This window comes from Parasteatoda tepidariorum, chromosome 10 (assembly GCF_982258835.1).
Source record: "Parasteatoda tepidariorum strain Cologne lab strain chromosome 10, Ptep-v5.0, whole genome shotgun sequence".
Lineage (NCBI taxonomy): Eukaryota > Metazoa > Arthropoda > Arachnida > Araneae > Theridiidae > Parasteatoda > Parasteatoda tepidariorum.
The window spans coordinates 22642575-22658707 of record NC_141764.1 but is presented as its reverse complement, the minus strand read 5'-3'; the positions used below and the strand labels follow the sequence as shown (position 1 = coordinate 22658707).

The 16133-nt window shown below is 28.8% G+C and overlaps 1 protein-coding gene and 1 long non-coding RNA gene across 5 annotated transcripts in view; both read left to right on the top strand.

Annotated features, from left to right (window-relative positions):
• LOC107452702 (uncharacterized) overlaps positions 1–16133 on the top strand; it is a 188605-nt gene that overhangs the window by 163707 nt on the left and 8765 nt on the right. The gene's annotated exons all lie outside the window — the stretch shown is intronic.
• Positions 4818–14902, top strand: LOC147802437 (uncharacterized). Its single transcript, XR_015429878.1, has 2 exons — positions 4818–12716; positions 12768–14902. It is a non-coding gene; the product is annotated as an uncharacterized LOC147802437 (long non-coding RNA).

Genomic DNA, 16133 nt, shown 5'->3' with positions numbered 1-16133 from the left:
TCGATAACGTAAATATTTAGAAATTATTTCCCTTTCCTTTATTAATCAAACATTTTAGCTACTTAATTATTTCATTGCAGAATTCAACCAAACATCAACTATGTTGATGAAATCTATCTTCCTCTGTTAAAGAATTCACGGTTGCCAAAACAAAAGGCGAAAGAATTTATAAATAATCGTCTGCAAATCTGACGTAGTGGCGGCGGCTCTGTAACGGATCAAGAATCATTTGGTGTTCTCTCATCCTTTCCATTTGTCTTTTCCATGTTAGAACGTTTACTCCAGATATTCTTTTAAAGAGGGAACTTGGATTTTATCCCTTTTTCCCTTGTCGGCATATCGTGTGAATTTATCTCCCCTGCCTCCCACATTCACCGATTTTCATCGATCCAGTACTACTCTGTTCTGTGCCGCTCTTCCGAAAATCGCCAGATCGTGAAATGTCGTTTACGAGAAATTGAATCGGTTCTAGTAATCGAGATTAGGTTTTGAAGGACAGTGGTCTATCTTGATTGCATATCATCAGGTTATTCTGCTGTTTTCTTAATAGCATATTTTGCTGCAAATAACGTCATTAATCGTATTAATAGAAATATTCTTGATCCTATTTTTCAGCTATTTACGCCCCCTTTTTTTTTTACTGTTTTTAGAACAATATAAAATAGTTGTGAAGAAATCTTTCATGCTGTTTCACTTTGATTTATCGCAAACGTAAAATTTTTTCCGTTATGACAAAAGAAAAAAAATGAATGGTAAGGAGGGGGAAAAAATCATTCATCACTTTTCAATAATGAGAACGAGAAATGCTTTTTACATGTGAATTTATTTTATGTCTGTTCTCATCATATCTATATAATTAGTCGTACTTTGTGGAATGTAGAATAGTTTTATGAGTAAATTTAATCAAGTTTTTTCTTTTAAATTTGAAGCTAAAGCGTGTATTAGTTTTTATTTTATTCGACGAAAAAAGTGGATATGTAGCATACATAAGTGTTGAATTTATAAAACAAGGGATAAACATACTATTGTAAATTTTTAGTTACAGTTGTAAATGTTTAGTTAAATTTTTATGCTGTAAAACTGATCTTTTCTACTTTTAAATCATTTGGATTATTTTCAATCAGAGCGCAAAATAAGGCTTAACATTCGCCATTCAAATCTTTGAACTCGATTAGAATTTAACGATAATATTTGAATTATTAATGCTAAATCCCTCTATGCCTCAAAAAGATTCCTCGTCAATCGATTTATACTTTTTTTTCTAAAAGGATAGCAAAAATTAATATCAATCATGAAATCAAAATTAGCAATCATGTGCCATTTTTAAAATCGTTTGCTCTAATCAAATGCTTTGCCCTAATGTTAGCTTATACCCTTAATGTGCTTACATGTCATAAACTTTAGACTAAAAATTAATAAAAAAGTTTTTAGTTTTAATCAACTCTTGACTCTACTATAAAAAGAAGAGAACAAGAGATGAAAAAAGAAACTTTTCAGCAAACGATTTTTCTAGAGAGAACCATTGAAATTATGTTTGATTTTAAACGGATCACAAATTCATGTTAAACAATAATTTGTAAATTTGAAAGTTAATTCAGATATGTTTTTTTCCTCACATTTTGTGTAAAATATAATTTACTATTACGATCATAAAATTTGTTCTATAACAACAGTTTATTAAGTTAATTCTTTTTCTATCACATATTTTTTATATAAAATATGACGCATTAAATAAAGTTTATTATTGCATTTAAATCGTTTGTAAAATTTAAAAAGTTATCGTAGTTGTGATGTTATTTCGGGGAATACCGCCTCAATCTGGTGATTTGACCGTGCATTTAAGAACTACGCGGAGAAAAACGGATGAATCACGCCACTGTGCTCCGCAGAGGACGCCGACACTAGAGTGTGTGTATTATGTTTCAAGTTATCCCTGAAATGGCAGTGAGCGATTTTCTCTTGCCTCTGAAATCAGCCTCTCCAAAGACTTCCCGTTTCGGCATCGGAATTGCATTTATTTATTGCTGAGACTTCGCAGAAAAGATCGTCTGCTATTCCCGCGGTGCATTTGAAGTGAATTAAATTGATTTCGTTAAAAAAAAAAAATGTTGTTCGTTTTATCATGAAAAGTACTCGTGGATGTGATGTTTAATGGTTGAATTGGTTGATGGATTGTTATTTGATTGTTAGAAACATAGTTTCAATGTCCATTTTTTTCTTTTTAAATTACGTTTTTACAGATTCGATATCTTAGGAAAATTTATTGCGTTCTTTTAAAAATATATGAAACAATGTTCTTCAAACGAAAGTTATTGAAAACATAATTCTTGGGGACTATAATTCTCTGTTGAATATAATTTTTTTATCAGCACGCTTAGCAGCATTAATAAATTCACTGTATATCTGTAAAAAGTATGTGTAAAATATTGTATCTCGTTTAATTAGTATTATTGGGTTTTAGTTCGTGTTTTATAATTTCTTTTGAACTAGGTTTTATGTGCGTTTTCATAAGTATGTTTCAAATATTTTAATTAATTTTTCATTGTGATATTACCAAACATTTTTATCTATATTTCGTCTTTATTTAGACGTTTTAATCGAATTTACAAAAAGGAAATTATGTAATATTCTACTGGTGTTATATTTGTTCTTTAAAGTACAAAGTGTCCCACTTTTTTATTTCAAAATCATCGCATATTTTATTTCCAAAATTAAATTTGTTCTCCAGTCACTCGCTACTGGCTTTTGAATCAAGTATAAATACCACTTCATATTACTTCAGTAAATTTATTTATGTTTACTCTAATAAATACTATATGTACGGAGCAACGCGGTATTGTGTTCATTTTATTGTTTTGATAAAATCTAGTATTTTTTATTCGTTCGAATTAAAAGCGCATTTAAAAATAAAATTTTCAGCATTTAATCTTGAGTATTGTTACAAACGAATTGATAAAAGTTAATTCTGCTAATCACGTAAATCTTAAGGTGAGAAAACTATTTAATTTCTGTAATTATGTTTAGCCCTATAAATGCTGCAATGTGTTGTAGAACATGGTAGTTTGTTCTCTAAAATAAAAATACATACTTATTCCTTCAATTTTGTGACATATTTCGTCTCCGAAAATGTATAATAAACAGAATTGAAATTTGAATCAAGTTATTTTTCTTTTCATAAACGCTTTACGCTTTCAATTATCTTCACATTTATGCGAATGTAATTGTGTAACATACTACAGTGCATTGTGTTCGTTCTATAAAACAGCGGTTACCTAAGATGTTTCACAGAACCATAAGGTTCCACGAAAAGATCACAGGGGTTCCGAAAATTCACTCATTTTTTTAAAAATCAGTAATGATTTTTAAAACCTGTAATAATATTTGTATCCAATCATCATTTATTTAATACTAGGAGGCTCCGCCCCCTGCTCGCTAACGCTCGCCAACCCCCGAGAATTGCTACGCAATCCTATGTGGTTCACGCCGTGAACCATGGCTCGCTGCGCTCGCTCGCCAATGAACACAATGTTCTAGCACAAAGACATACTATATTATCATCAAAGACATAGTATTATACTTATGTAGAAGAATTCTATCAATGTTCTTATTAGCTTTTAAAAAAGTATATTAGCTAATTAGATTGTACATGGTGAAAAAATCAAAACATTAGCTAAATGAGAAACATATTAGCAAAATAAATTATCAAATATTGCAGTTACTCACCTAAATTCAACTAAATGTGTATAATAAATTAGTTAATGCTAGAAATTCTGAAACTTTTAGAAAAAAAAATTATTATTTTAAAATATAAACTTTAAACCCTAACTTTTCCTTGTGAGATAATAATCCTCAAAAAGTCTTTCATTTTCAAGAACACAAAAATTTGTTTTATCGCCAAAATGAAATATTTTTTGGTGATCAGCATTTTTGAAATCAATTTTTATATTAATTAACAATTATAATAAAGTACATAAAATTTTAGAACAAAATAAGGATGTTTTACATACAATAAATTAAAATGCATGACTGTTAACATTACCCGAGAAATACCAAGTGGAGGTCGCCATGTTGCATTTCTAATCGGGGAGTTTTGATTTTGGCAGTTCTTGCCTACTGCCAATAGTTTCAATTAAATTTTTTCCAAAAAACATTTTTTTTCTGCAAAGCTCTAAGAAATTAACTGAAAGGCTGTCAAATGACTTAACTCTTGACAGGCCAACATAAAGTTGTCCATGACTAAAAACTAAATTGTCAATACTAAACTGATTTTCGCAAAAGTCTGACCTTGTGACTTATTAAATATTATCATGTTTTTAGGGCATGAATCTGAATTGAACAACCTGATAATGCTCACTCTGGTTATTGTTTCCGTTTTTAAAAGCGCTATATGTTGAGCCACCTCATGTGACATTTGCCATGTGACATTTTTAGCAGCAATGATTGGTCGATTTTCTAGTGTTGCCATTCGGGGAGTTGTAATGAGGCCTTTTTTTATCGCCGTGTAAGAGAAATATATATATAGATTTCTATTGTTTTTATTAAGTTATTCAAGCATAATGCGAGTGAAAAAGTAAAATCAGTACTTAGTCTAATGAATGCAATCCTGTAATGAACAACGGGTTCAATAAATTTAAGAAAATTCATAAAGTTATCTAATTATATTTATAAAATATACATAATTTTAAATAATTATTAATAGGTTTCATTTCAGAAGTTAAATTAAAATTAGTGATGTAAAAAACCAACTGCTATAAATTAACTTTGAATCAGATAAATTTTTACAAATTTAAGTGATGTAAAATTACTATTTTCCTTTAAAAAAAATATTTTATACATGTGTTAATTAACTATTTTCATCGCTTGTTATACATTTAAATAAATCTAATTTTTATATTATTAATTATCTATATTCATTTTTTAAATGTTAAAATTATTTATGTTGCGGGTTAGAATAAATTTAAAATATTCACTAACTTGAATGAAGTATAATATATTTTTCTGATTATTTAACAATTTTTCTCGTTTATAATACAGTTATGTAACTAATCAATCCCTCTAAACTAAACTTGGAATTCGATAAATATGTCTGTGCTAGTTGAAATTAAAAATAACGTATTTTTTATTAATGTTTTTTTCTTTTCTTTTTAACAAACGTAATTACTTAAATATTTTGATTAAAATTACTGGAAAGCATTTATGTAAATATAATTTTCTTCATAATAAATCATTAATCGGAGGTCGTTTCCAACATTATCCTACAAAACATGTTATTTCTGCCATAAATGTTTTTTAAAACGATCATCAAAATCTCCCATCTGATTTTCCCAGTCACCTTTAATGTTCGAAAGTTTTTCGTTTGTAATTATATATCGTCTGTAAATAAGTGCTTTTACTCTACACTTGATGACTGATTTGAACTGATGGAGCGATTAGCAACGCCCACTTTTTCAAACCACATCCGTAATGGCGGATGAAAAAAACAACGAAAAACCAAGGAAAACGATTTCATTAAAGTCAATTTACAAAATTCATGTGGCATCGTTTTTTCATTATCAATCATTTCCTGATTGCTTTCTTTTAAGGACAATGCTGAAGTGTAATATTTCGTTGAAATCTATCTTATTAGTGGATGGCGTGTTATTAATCTTTTTCACATAAGAGAACTGGTAATTTGCTGATTGATTTTTTGACTCATTGTTTTAGTAATGACAAAATAATAAGCTGTCTTACCTTCTTACCCCAATGATTTTTTAAGTTACCGAAATCTCGATTTTCTTATTCCATCATTGTTGTACCTTACTCAAATGTTAAAGCATAGGATTTTATCACACCTTAATGTAAAGTATATGATTGTACCACATCCTAATGTGCGATACAACCATGTTACAGTCGTATACTTTATTATCTGATAACATCGTAACTTAATGTTAAAATATAAAACAGAACGTTATTCTATTGTTGAAGTATTGATTAAACCATATCCTTATGATAAAATAAAGTATTGTACCGCTCCCTAATGTTAATATCGCATCTTAAAATTAAAGTGTATGGTTGCACCTTATCCTATAAGTAGTTTATTTTATTGTACCTTCGTGTATAAGCACGCAAGGTATCCTAATGTTAAAGTACATAATTGTACAGTACCTTAATTTTAATGTAAATGATAATTCTTTGAATTTTCTTATTGGAATATGTAAACTTATCCTACAATTTTCATTCAAACTGAAACGTGTTGTTGTACATCAAATAATGTTTTATAATAACTAATTATTTAAAACATAAGAACCTACAAAGAATCTTGGTAATCAATTAGAAATTATTCAAATAGATATGCTTAAAATTGGAAGTTTAAACGAACGATTTTTAAAATATTTTTCGAATCATTCAAGCTAGAAAAATGTGTGTGTGTTTGTTTTTTTTTTCTCAAGCATTTCTATAGTAAATTAAGCTTTTAATTTTTGCCTACAACTTAAACTGTATTTCAATTAGATAATTTCTTACTTCTTTTATTCAACAGCGAAATCTTAAATTTTAAAATAAAAAATGGTTCATCAACATTTATTATAGTCTTCTTAAAAACTGTATTCTCATTTTTTTAACACTAAAGGTTTCCTAACGCACCAAGATACTTTTTTCGTTATAAATTATTTTATAGCTACTGATTCTAAATTAATACAAATTTAAGGAACTACTTTATAACATAATAGTTCTGGTAGTTTTAACATAAGAGAAATGGGGGTATTTAGCATATTAAACTGAAAACATTTCCCACTGTTAACTTTTATTACTTAAATATATTTCTCCTATTCGTAGTTAATTTTAAATCGTGTAAAAATTATAGGTTTGAAACAGATAACAATCGTTAATATTCTTTTCAAAACTGAGAAATGGTCACTTTTTATCGTCCTCTCTAAAAAAGGGTTTCTCAAAAATGTGTCAAAATAGCTCCGAAACAATGATCGAATTTGAAAACCGTACTCTGTACTCATTATTGAGTGAGGTGTGGATTGTCTAAAATATGACACATGACAAAATAACGCATCTTCAAGTGTGACAATGATCAAACTTTTATTAGTTTATAACAATCAAACAAATATTCGAAAAGAAAATCTAATTAGATGAAACTTCATTACAAATTTGTTTCGCGAATAACGAATATTTTAGATCGGTAGTAATAAACACTTTTCTTTCTTACCGCCATGTTTATTTACAAATTTGGACAGATTATCAGAGCTCTCAGAAAAACCTAGACAGACACTCTGTAAATTTTTATTTATTTTTACATAACGGGTCCTGTTTTAATGCTGATTGAATTCTTAATCATTTATCTTAATTTGTACACTCCACGAACAAGTTGTCGAAACATGAATAACAAACACTTTATAAAATGTTTTCGCTCAAACAACCTGGTAGATATTTATTTAGCAAAAACCTATTAATTAAAAAATTTAACAATCCTAAATTCTTAAAAAAAAAAAAAAAAAAAAAACACACACACACACTTCATAGAAAAGCAAGTTTATTATTGTTATTCGATTTTCAAATAACTTTTCTCTATTTGTTGAATTCGGGGAAAGAAAAAAAAAAAAAGAAAAACGCTTAACATCTTATTTCGATTTATAGACCAAAAATTATAAATTTGTATAAGGAATAAATTCTGGCAAAAAGAGCTATTATAAATTAAGCACATTTCACAGAAAAGGCGCGTTTAAATAATGTAGCTTGTTTTCTAAACAACTTATTTTTTCTTAAACTTCCAAAAAGTAAATTGTTGTATTACAAAGAGAACTATTATAAATTTTAGGAAAAGAACTATCTTAAATTTATAAAGTAAACATATTTCACCAAAGAACTCGTTCAATAATGTTGCTTGATTTCTATACGCGACTTAGCTTTATCTACATAATTCTATAAAATATATTCCTTATACCAATTTGTCTTGATTTATATTACAAAATATTTTAAAATTTAGATCGTAACACAAGGAAGAAAAGCAAAAATGACTTTATAAATAAATCACGCTTTAACGTAAGGTTTGTTTAGTTATGTTGCTTGATACCTAAGTAACTATTTTTATTCATAAAAGTGCCTTTATCCTTCGCTTTGACAGCTAGACAGGTGAACTACAACATTCAATTACGTAGTCCCAAGCCAATGGAAACAATGGATTTTCTTGTTAAACTCGACTTCCCGAAGATTCGTTATCACCATTATAAATGCGTCTACAACTTACGACATGGCAAGAACTCCAGGTTCGCTTTCTTTTTAACATGCATCATCTCCAAAAAGCCTTTATTTTCACCAGGCACCACTCATGACATGAAAGCCTTTAATTAAAAATCCTTTTATCTACTCTTCTCGCTTTGTCTGCTCATCACTTTGTCAGACAACTTTATAAAGCTCATCTGTCTTTTCCAAAAACCTTCTGTGGCAGGGTAAAGTTCAAAGAGCCCGTCATCTAACTTGAAAACCCTTTTGATATGGGTGTGAAACTTGAATCCTTGATGGTGGTGCGGAATATAAAAAAAAAAACTGACACAACTTTTTATTCGAATCACGTCTCTGTTCATGGGCGGAAACGGGTTGTTGCGTTCGCAAAGTGACATCACTCCCCCAACTTTGGGTGTGTCCGTTTGTTCCCTTTCAACTTTCTGGAATAGAAAGAGGGTCTGTCACTCATATCCTAAAACCTGTTGCTTCTGTCAAATCTGTTTTATGTGTTTTGTGCCTTGGTCAGCCACATACATATCACGGAAGTACGTACTGTCATATTTTGGCATCAGGACTTTTACTTTACTCAAAAAAAGAATTAAAAAAAAACTTCATAAATAAATTTGAAGGTGTATGTGGGCTGTATAATTGACATTAGTATTTCATCTGAATATTTATAATATTTGGAGGTGGCGTTTCTATTTTTGTCTAACCGGAATTAAGATGTATCATTCGTTATTCATAACTGTCATTTTATTTTGCTATTATTTTTGATTGATATTAGAGATTCAATTTTCCTCTTCATCTTTGATTTTACTTTCAGTTTTTGATTTTTGTTCTCTTAACGAATTTTTGATGATAGTGTATCATGCAAGAGCAAGATAAAATAGACAAAAAGGGGTAAATAATACTACGGATTGGGAGGAATAGCTCTTGACAAGTTTTAGAGCTGCTACGGAGTTTTTCTCATAGACTTCATAAGAAAAGTTAATTAGTATGTCCCAAAACTATGGTCGAAAATCAGTAAAAACACACTTTTACTTGCAATTGTAAACAAAAGATGTTTAAAAGTCTAATCAACGGTTTTAGTTTTATAGTCAGCATTTTTATTTAAGTATTACGATTATAATTGTTTTGTTTACACTAAAGCAGTTTTTAGCTTTTATTTATAAATCAAAATGTTTATTTTTAATAATTGAAAAAACTTTTTTTTGAAATTTAAGAAGGAAAAAAAAAATTTTACTCAATTATTAGCAATAATAAAATAAAGGGTTTCTATTTGAAATAATTCTTAGAATTGCATATAATTAAGAACGGTTACCGATTGTAGCAAGCATTTTCAATTCAGTTCTTGGCCTTATCCAAACTTGTTAGGTTTAGCGATGATAAAATAGATAAAAATTATATGTTTCAAAATAAAATATCCATTAAATTACTTAGACAATTTGCATACATTATCTTTTGTTGTTAATGTAAAAGCGAAGCATTTATCATAATTGAGTAGTTAAAATAGTTAGAACAATTATCATTTACTTTCCTTGGTTTCCGAACAAAAAGAAAAAAGATAAAAGTATTATAATTACAATCGCAAGAATAATCATAATAGCTTAATGTAAGTAATAAAACAATTTGGAAAAAAGCTATTTCTTTTCTCCATAGACACGTTTTCTAACTTAAACAATTGATTGCTCAATAGATAATGATAATAGCTGATATAGCATAATAAAATTGATAGCCTTAGTGAAAGTATTATTAGATAATTTATTCTGTCATTTCCTTTTTCATTTAAATCGTTAAACATTTGCTAGTATTCCTGCGAACTCTAAAAAATTCAACTTGTCACGAAAGATTATTTACCGACGTCGCCCAGATTGAAATATTGTTAAAAAATGCTAATTCCATTTAGGGCTACACTCTTTGTCCTTAAAGGAATTGATTCTACGCTTCGTCTAACATGTCACCAAAGCCTTCATATTTCAAATCTCATTTTTTTTTTATTTCGTTGAAAAGGTTCCGTTTGTTTTCATTAGAATTTCGGAAAATTTTCGGTTCATTCCGATAACGATGAAGCTATTTCGTCGCCAGGACGGTGTGGAAGATCGATGTTTTACGAACTGCCAACCGCCAGTTTGTTCTTGCCGCCAAACGACCGTTCGCCATCGCCAACTGTTCCTGTAAGCTCGTTGTTTCTCTTTCCGAGTGTTTGATTTCTTTTGAATAATGATTGGGTTATGGGTTAAATTACCTGGGTATTCACCTGCTGAGATAAAATTTATTACTTTTGTTCTGAGAATATATTGCGTTACATTTTCTGAGACTGTCTGATTTACTTCGAAAAGAGTCATATTTAGAATTATTCAACGAAGAATTTAATATTTTGCTATAGTTCAAATGTTTACGCTTGTGTTTATACTGATATGACAGACTACTGTTGTTTTAAATAACTACTACTTTTAGTTAAGTTATAATGCATAACTATATGAAAAGAATACCTTCATATATACAACTATTTAATATTATATAAAAACTAACTGTGCAATAAATAATGTCGAAGAGAATTATTTTTCATTTTTTAGTCGGAATTTAGTAGTGAGGCAATTACGAATAAGCGAATTTCTTGGATTATCCATAAAATGGTCGGAAAATATCAACTGTACACATACACACATGTGTAAATGTGTTTTATAATTTTAAAAAGTTCATTTTAAAAACTGCTATTTTTTAAACAAATTTGTTTCACTGCTAAGAAAGAACTTATCCGCAGAAATATGAAAGAAAAGAAAGAAAGTTTTGCGAGACAAAATATTATACAAATTAAATTTCATGAAACAGAATGTCATTTGGACAAAATATCATGGGACAGAATTTCGTGTGGAAAAAGTTTTTGGCGGAACAGAATCACACACTGTATTCGTCTGACAAGAGTTTATTCTAAGCTCGAATCTCGCTCTGGCAAAATATCATGGAACAGAAATTCAAGCGGACCAAATAGTGGACAAAAAGGCGTGGTGGAAAGGCCTATGCGGTATAAGTGAGCAGAAAGACAATTGTGGCCTGTATATAAACATTTTTAAATGTACTTAAGCAATAAAATTGCAATGATGAAATTTAAAAATCTGGAAGTCAAAATCGATTTTCAAGCGACTTTTTTCTTTTTGCTAGGTTATTTATTAATTATTTAAAAGACCAAACGATAATCAAATGAAAACGATTTTAAAAAAAATAATAATCCTCTTTCTATGATATTTACAACAATGCTTTAGTATTGATAAATATACATTCGTTAGCAAATATTTATTTCGAGAAGTTAGGTTTGCTTTCGATTATTTCGAATGAGTGAGGTTTTACTAAACTTCTAAAAATTTTGATTCATTACGAGATAATAGGCGCAACCGATAATCATTCTCCCATAATTAACTCGTTTTCTCTGTTTGCTTTAACTCATAATTAGTTAATTAAACTATTCCTATCTTTGTCAGAAATAAATTATATCTCGATAATTTTTTTTTCTTGTTGAAATTTGATAACTTATAACAATGAGATTTGTAACTAATTATCTTTTGCAACATAGATTGGATTTAACATATACTTATGATAATGTCATATTAAATTGTCACATTAAGATATAACGAATTTGAGTAGTGATTAAATAATTGAATGAAAATGCATATTTATGACTTACCATTTGATACAAATTGTATTTGAAGTTTGTTCTTGACTCGATCGTGAAACAAGCTACGGATTTTACTGTTTTATTGATAAATTGTGTAATTATGTTAGCTATGCGTATGGAATAAACTATAAACGTTTTTAGTATTGTACGATTTATGGTTTTTATGCACATTATGCTTTGTTTAAGATTTCATATTATAAAATTGCGTTTTTGTACTGAAGAATGGCAAGCTAAATTTTGAATGTTTTGTAAAGTCTTATTAAGTTACATTTTGAAGTTAGCTTTTGAGTTCTGTACAAACTGGTAACTTTTTCATTATACCCACGATGAAAAACTTCGTATCTGTAAATTAATTGTATTGTAAACCCACTAGCTGTTTTATTATGAAGCAAGATATTTATTAAAATTTTGATTTTGAAGTTCTTATTTATATTTTGAAGTTAGTTCTTAAGTATGGAACAAAGTATAGATTTTTTTTTTATTGTGGAAACTCTTTTGAATTTTCTAAACTTAATAATAATTAATTTTATTCATCCAAACTTACTAGCTTTTGAACTATGATATAAGATATTTATTTAAATGTTTTGGAACGTCTGATTATTATGTTGTATTTTGAAGTTAATACTTAAATTATAACAACGACTTCTTTATCGTAAAAACTACATGGAAAGTTTAAAACTTCTTACTGATTAACTGTATTTTAAACTATCAGACAAGATATTTATTTGAATGTTTTGTAACGTCTGAATGATAAGTTGCAATTCGAAGTTAGTGTTGTTTAAGTATAGATGAAGCTGTGGACTTTTTTAGCTATGGATGTTTTTTTTTTAAAGTATAGATGAAGCTGTGGACTTTTTTAGCTATGGATGTTTTTTTTTTAAAGTTGATTTATTTTATTTTTAATATTAGAACTTTTGGAATACTCACATCTAGTGTTAAAAAACTAATGTAAGTAAGTTTATTCTTACCAATTCAATTAATCTGACTAAATTATCTTAGTAAAAGCATAGTTATTAGTAAGTCTGAGTTTTCTATTATTTTTCATACAACGTATGTTTCTATGTAATTAACAGAGGAAAGAAAATTTAAAGCTATTTCTAGGTTGTTGTTTTTTTCTTCATGCACATGAGAGAAAAAATTATTAAGCCTTTTTTATACGTCGCACCAGCTGTAAAGTTGTCGCCGAATTATTCTGCGGCAACGCTTTTGCCTTTTCCCCATCTCTCATAAATCCCTCTTGATGACCCATTTGGATTTGTCGACGACCTCAAAATTGTCAGGATCGAGCTGTAAGCTCATTATATTTATGCGACAACAAACGTTTCCTCATGTCTATCTGCTTAAATCATCGCCAAGAATGAGAAGAAAAAAAATGTATTTTGGCGACAGAAAAAGAATTCTTTTTTCATGAGTGTAGGCACAAACAAATAATTTCTGAGCAAGGAAGCTGTCATCGTACGTCAACGTAAAAGAACAGGTGCTGGAATTGTTTTTCTGATTGCTAGACACTGCTACTGCTGCTTGTTTTAGAACTCCAATAAATTAGTTTGCCTCCTCTCGCTATGATGAAATTTATACTCACACGTCAAGTCTGAGAATTAAATGAGTGCGATTTTGCTGAGATATGCAAGAATTAAGTTGTTTTCTTAGCAGTTTAATTGCTCTCTGTATTGCGCAGCATATGAAGGCAGTTAATGATTTAACTCAACTTAAAATACATTTTAGATGTGAGTAAATCTTAAATAAAAAAAATAAGTCTTTGTTTTCTGTCCATTAGAGGACGCTATACTACGGTAGAAACGCTTAATGGCTACTTCTTCACAATTACATTAGTAATTAATAACTTAAAATACAGAAAAAAGTGAGTTTACTTAAAGTATAAACCATGAAGTTTCAAAATGGTGGAAAAATATCTGGAAAATATTTCTTCATCATTTGTAACTACAGGATTTAATTCATGTTTAATTGAACTTGCTTTTTGTAACTTTTCTTTTGTGTTAACTCTGTATTTTGTCTGCCCTGTTTTTTAAATCTCTTATAACTCCAGAACTGCTGGTGATAGGGTTTTAGAATTTGCACATCGACTACGAAGAGAAACTTTATCACCTGATCCGAAAAATCGTTAAAATTTTTTAGTTATCTAAGTTAGAAAAATAATTTTTACGCATTAGTGTAACATTAGTTATTGTTTTAAATAAAATTGCAAATGATTCTGTTTTAGTTTTTATCGCAAGTTCTTTTATGTTTAATTATTTTTTTACAAGTTCTTTCATCCACGTGAATGTCCTATAGCATTTATTTGAAACCGTGTATTTTCTTTATTTTTAGTTGTGGTTTTAAAACTTGTGGGGCAAAAAATAAGGTGTGTTTTTAGTTGTGGTTTTAAAATTTATGGGGCAAAAAATAAGGTGTGTTTTTAGTTGTGGTTTTAAAACTTATGGGGCAAAAAATAAGGTGTGTTTTTAGTTGTGGTTTTAAAACTTATGGGGCAAAAAATAAGGTGCTACTTTTTTTTTTGACGCTTAATAAATCTATAGACAAAGACTATAAAATAAAATATTTTAAAAATAAAACTTTTCTATAATTCTGTACGAAAAAGTAACGAAGTATTGCTCGTAGGTTATAAAAATCGAGTTTATTTAGTTTCGGTTAATTTTCCGGGTAGTATGTTCATTTTATTATGGAATGTGTTCCAGGAATTTCTTTATAAAATTTTTAAAGAAAGCAGATGAAAAATCACTGGTTTATTTGAGTTTATTATCTTTATTCGAAAACCATCACCTTTTTATCTATTTTCTTTAACATCTTTTAAAAAATTCTTTGCAACATATTTTAGGATAAAACTTTCTATAAAATGAACACACCTTTCAAAGATTTATTGCAATAAACCTAAGCGAATTCTGTGTGATTGATTACTTCTTCGCACATTTCCTAATTTGCTTAAAGGCATATTTATTGATTGTAATTAGTCTAAAAATGTCAGAGAGACTATTCTAATTAACCTGATACATTTCAAAATACCGATGACTTCTCTCTGTTGTTGATCAGATTTGTACAGGAAATTCCTTGAAAGGAATGAGCTTTACCTAAGCTTTTCCTTATGTAAATATTTTTTCTTACCAGTTAAGCCTAAGTCATGTTTAAAATGCAATAAATAAAGAGGTTTATTTCTTAAAAGTCATGAAAAATTATGTGTTTTTAACTGACATAAAATATCGGTGTCGCTATGCATAAAAATACAGATAAACCTATGTGATATAATGATATCCCCAAAATTTCTTTTCACACACTGTTCGTCGGCGTATTTTTGCTGGAAAAAAATTCCCAATTTCTATTTTTAGATGTGTCTGTGTATTGGGTTGTCTTTTCGAAGTTTCATAACTTGTTAAGTACATATCTGAAAATATTACTAAGAAACTCTATATCGTTATAATGCGTTTAATTATCAAATTTGTTAGCTTTAGATGATTGTTGTAAACACGATGTATATAAACATTTTCTGTAGATCATATTTATAAAGAAAATTGGCTATTATCATTATGATTGATTTCTTTAAATACCGCAAATTTATAATTGAGTTATATGCTGTGAATAAAGTAAAAAAATTCGTATAAGCCACGAAATTCGCCTACTCAACGGTCTTGAATTTACCATGACTTTGCTTGCTGTCGTTTTGTCTTAATTTTTCTAACTAATAATTCGCCTACTCAACGGTCTTGAATTTACCATGACTTTGCTTGCTGTCGTTTTGTCTTAATTTTTCTAACTAATAATTCGCCTACTCAACGGTCTTGAATTTACCATGACTTTGCTTGCTGTCGTTTTGTCTTAATTTTTCTAACTAATAATTCGCCTACTCAACGGTCTTGAATTTACCATGACTTTGCTTGCTGTCGTTTTGTCTTAATTTTTCTAACTAATAATTCGCCAACTCAACGGTCTTGAATTTACCATGACTTTGCTTGCTGTCATTTTGTTTAATTTTTCTAACTAATATTTTAAATTTCGTTCAAAATATGTTATGCTTAAAATAAACTAAAAACATTAATAAATATTGTCTCCTTCTTCTATAAAGCTTAATTAATCTAAAATGACTTATAAACTGATAAAAAAAAAACTGAAATAAAGTTACAAAAATTAGCATGAGTTATAACCTCTATCCAGCGCATAATAAATTCCATGATTACTGTCGTACATAAACCGTACTTGGCTTTTAACTGCTTTTAAGTCGCCGACAAGTGTCATCTAG